Source organism: Typopeltis vanoorti, chromosome 3 (assembly GCF_054136105.1).
Source record: "Typopeltis vanoorti isolate ZY-2024b chromosome 3, IOZ_Tvanoo_1.0, whole genome shotgun sequence".
NCBI classification, from domain to species: Eukaryota; Metazoa; Arthropoda; class Arachnida; order Uropygi; family Thelyphonidae; genus Typopeltis; species Typopeltis vanoorti.
In genome coordinates this window covers 22759863-22764891 of record NC_143551.1, presented here as the reverse complement: position 1 = coordinate 22764891, position 5029 = coordinate 22759863, and the positions used below count along the sequence as shown (strand labels likewise).

Genomic DNA, 5029 nt, shown 5'->3' with positions numbered 1-5029 from the left:
TGCGAGCAAAAGAGGTTCACAAACAGATCTTTCAGTATGTCGCAAGCAAGAACAAAACTGTACATGGCAAAATGATTTTAAGGAATGACGATGGTAAGGAAATCACTGAATCCGTCGATATAGTGGAGTTACTAAACGCGCACTTTGCAGAAGTATATCATCAAGGTGGGCACATTGAAAAAATTAAGGAACCATTAGTTTATACGGTAATTGTGATGAATAAAATGGAGGTAAAGAGTCTATTGCAGAACTTTAATCTGACTACATCTGTGGGATTGGATGGTATACCGGCACTGGTCTAAGGAATTATCAGTGCCTTTGACCATGTTGCTTAATCTGATTCTCGAGTCTGGTTTAATCCCAAAGGTGTGGAAAGAGGGAAAAATAGTTTCACTGCATAAAGGAGAATCCAAGACTACGGTTGCAAATTACCGACCGATCAGCATATCAGGAGTCGTTGTCAAGGTCTTGGAGAACGTAGACAAGGGAAAATACAGGAATGGATTGATTAAAATGAGATACTGTCCAGGGGACAGTATCTCATTTTAATCAATGATCTACCCTTCACAGCATGGCTTTGTGAAGGGTAGATCATGCCTCAGTAACTTGCTCAAGTTTTATAACACGCTGACGGCTGAACTGGATAAGGGTAATGGGTTTAGAGTGTTATTGCTGGACCTGGCAAAGATGTTTGCCAGGATACCACATGGAATTCTAATCCGTAATCTAAAACATATAGGAATGGATATAGGGTTGGTAAGATGGATAGTTGATGGAGAGATAGGAGAAGAGTCCAAAAGACGGCCTATGACTAGTGGTGTGCCGCAGGGTTCTGTTCTTGGACCACTGCTGTTTAATCTGTTCATTAACGATATAGGGAAGGATCTAAGTGGAACAGTTCGTTTGTTCGCTGATGATGCAAAGTTGGGTAGGGCGATAGTGAATGCAGAAGATGTCAATATATTGCAAGATGACTTGGAGAGATTGGATTTCTTGCTGAGGAGAATGGATGTCAATTTAATGTGACAAAATGCAAGGTTATGAATTTTGGGGTGAAAAGATTAGCAGCAGTATACCACATTGGTGGAACTGTACTTCATGAGATTGATGAGTCCAGAGATTTGGGAGTGTTGGTGGATAGGGAGATGAAGTATAGGGGACTCATTGTAAAAGTAGCTAAATCAGCTCATCAACTAACTTGGTTATTAAAAAATACCTTGATGAGCAGAGACAAGCACGTTATTCTACCACTATACCGAGACTTGATAAGACCTCATCTCGATTACTGTACCAAGATTTGGTCACTTCGGTTCCTTCTTGATGGGGAGGAGGTGGAGATAATCTAGATGCGAGTGACTAAGATGATTGCAGGTCTACTGAATAAACCATATGAGAACAGGTTGAAGATTTGTGGGTTGTAGAAACTAGTTGATAGGCGGAAAACGGGAGATATGATTGAGACATTTAAATTACGAAAGGGTTTCGATAGGCTTAATTCAGAGGATATTTTTGAGATCAGGACTGGTGGTGGGAGAACTAAGGGACACCTTTGGAAGCTGGGCAAGAGTCTGGTCCATAAGGGTGTTAGAGCTGTGTTCTTTAATTTTAGAGTGATAAATGTGTAGAATTAGCTGCCAGAGTCTGTTGTGGGTGCTATGACGGTGAGCGAGTTCAAGGCAAGGTATGATTGATTCTGCGAGAATGTCGTATAGTTTTGTGGACATGATGTTTAGGGCCTTCCCTGAAGAGTCTAAGAACACCCTGTAGTTGCCCGAAATAATAATAATAACAAGAACAACAACATTAATTGACTTTTTGTGTTGCGAGTATTGACGATCTTCTGTATAATTCTCTAGAAAGCTAAAAATCGCGGACAATTCAGCACTGTTCCAATTATGAAAAGGGTTTATGTTTCAGAAGGTAATTTGGTCTAGTATCATTCCATGATTTACACTTTGCTGTTTATAGTGACTACAACTTTACTGCGAAAAATCGTCTGTTTTCTCTAGTTGAAAGTAGTCGTTTCTGAAAAGTGAGAATTAGTGGCAGAAAGGGGAATAGTATTGATCCAGGAACCTTAGTGAGAGTGAAGAGTATTAAAGAAATATGCCACTTCATCTTATATTTTTTTAGACAAAAAATATTCCTCACCTTTTTTTCAAAAGTTATTATTCGATCCGAATTATTTCTTATGATTTTCATAAGAAATAATTTTAGATAAAAAATTGAATGGTGTATATCCAAAAGTCGATGAAAACACAACGTAAATTTTCGTGATATGCCACAATGGAAATATCAATTGCACCGTGAAATAAATCCAGCAAATGAAGATATTGCAGCCCACTAATGATGGAGATAAAAACACCTCTATTTAATATTAAATTAGTTATTCTTGTTTCTAAAGAAAAGAAGCGATAGGAGAGCAGAAAGGTACCACTATCTAGCACGTCTGTTGCATTACAGTCACTGATAAAAGAAATTCTCGAAGATTCGATAAACCAATGTAAGTTTTACTATGTATTTCTTTCTCTTTCACAAATAGTAGAGAAACAGAAAATCATTCGACTGCTCTGTTCTGATTCGACGTGCAAAATTAGAGGCTTACTCTCCTTCATGGAAATTGCAAATGACTCGAAATAATACGGAAAACTAAACATATTTCGCACGCAGAATGAACACAGAAAATACTCACCTAAAAATAATAATGAAAAATTTATAAAACATAATCGAATAATACCTTGTTAAAACCTAAAATTATTTCTGCATTTCTTAGCATTATGCAGTATTTATATATGTTAGGAAACAATTACGGAACATAATGGGCTATGTTCCTATACAAACAATAATACAATATTAAAAATGACAGCCGTTGCTTTGTGCTAAGTTAAATACGCATATATCTACATATATGACGGTCATTTTGTTTATTACATTTTTACCATTCTTAAAGGCGTTTGTTATAAACATTCGTACAGTAAACAACGCAGAGTTACACATTAACCATAGTTATGTGTTTCAGTATCCCTATTTAGAAAGCCCTCATGATTTGTATAAAAGCGTTCGATTTTCAAAAGTTTCTCTTCATAAACAAATGGATTTCAAAAGGCGTTTTAGTGATTCCTATCACTTCGTTAAGTTTTGTTCAAAAAAAAAAAATTTTTTTTTTTAAATCTAAGAATTTGACCAATGGTAAATGGCGAGAATCCACTTTTAATTTAATTTACCCAAAATGTGCAATACCTGAAGCACAATGATCACTAAAAGATATATAAAAAATCTGCAATTAAAGAAATCACAACTTCCTTCAATTCCAAATTACCATGGCATGTCATGGCGAACTCTTTGAAGATTTTCCGCTTGTTTCAGTCAAAACGAAATGGAAGTAAACAATGAAACAATTACGGAATGGCGAATGTTACAGCAACAAATATTGCCACGTCATCGATTAAATAATATCTAAAATAAACATGCTTGAGATTACTGTCCCCATTTGAAAAGGACTCATCTTAGAGCACCATAAAGACAACAGAAGTATTGAGATAAGCAGGAAAATATTCATCCGTTGTCACATTGCATTAAAATATTTGGATTTTCTTAACGCAGTCCATGTGAAGTATTAAGAGGCAAATTGCAATCCCATCAACTAAGCAATTTTAAACCTCTACCGCACGAAAATATTTTTTTAAGAAAACCAATACTTTCATCAAGCATTATTATGAACCCACTTCTTTAGGTACTTAAATAAAAATGGGGTAACGCTTGTGATTAAAAATATTGAAGAAAATCAGAACTTATTTGTACGTTGAACTAATTTACTTCTTGTCGATTCCGTATTACCAGGAACCATGGCGGTCATTGTGAAATTTTCTTTACGTTGCCGAAGTTTGAGCTTGTCTTTCTTTCGTTCTCTTGCTTCTTTTTCACGTCTCGTTTCACCTTCGAGTTGCTGCAACTTTAACCTTTTAAAGTCTGGTTCCATGGGTTCGTAGACATCCTCGGTGGTATCGTGCAGACCACGTGGAGGTTTCTTTACGAAAGGGATTTCTGCATTATAATCGATCCCTTTTCTTTTCTTCCGCTGCGGTTTCACTTCGATTCCTGCCTCCCGTAGTTCACGGACTTTCTGCAAATTAGCTAACCTTCTAGCTTGTTCCATCTGCATCTCTCTGGCTCTCCTTTTGGCCTTTTTACCCTGAGTGTTGGCGAGACGGGCTCGAGCTTCGGCGAGCATTTCTAACTCGTCATCGTCCATCACTTGAGGATCGGGAAGGGCTGGTTTCGTTTCTGGATTCAATATTTCTCGACGGGAATTATTCATGATCTCCTCATAAATGTATTCTTCTTCGTTTTCTCTTACTTGGCCCCGAGAGAGTAGAAATTCGAACCGTTCCACGCACTGCGCTGCTGGCCTTCCAATAATTCCAGAGATTGTCCGCCACTGTGCGGGCATCATCTTTACCAAATGGATGAGTTTTTCCTCTTCTTGTAGAGACCATTCCGTCCTTTTTATGAAGGGATGCAGCCATTCGTACCATCGGGCTTTACACTCCTTTGGAGATTTCCGCAGCAAGCGAGCAATTCGTCTCCATTTAAACTTTCCGAATTTCGTCATTGCCGCTTTTAGAATCTCGTCCTCTGTGTTTTTCCATAAGCGAATTTTGGTCGGTGGACGAGACATCTCCGCAAACTGCAAGTAAAAAAAACAAGACAATTATTGTAGAAAATAATAATAAACACGAGAATTTTGCAAGAATAATACAAATTAATCACCTGAAATTACCGACGTTTTAGCTTCCTTTTTCTCAAGAACGCAAAAACACACCACCCTCACTCTTGATCGCCAAATTGGAAACTGAACTGTTCTCTCTACAGTGATCTGTAATTTTATATGAACTGGTGACGTGGCAACTATCATAGCAACAGGAGAAAACGCGGGAACTACTTTAGCCAATCAGATGTGAATGTGAGATATTACTTCTTTGGTATTGGTTGAAATGACACCCATAGCAACAAGCCACGTGTGTGTTCT

The 5029-nt window shown here is 37.6% G+C and overlaps 1 pseudogene; it reads right to left on the bottom strand.

The window, feature by feature from the left end:
• Positions 1 to 3784: 3784 nt before the first annotated feature.
• On the bottom strand, positions 3785 to 4678 carry LOC150107985 (cell division cycle 5-like protein pseudogene; annotated as a pseudogene).
• Between the last annotated feature and the right edge of the window lie 351 nt (positions 4679 to 5029).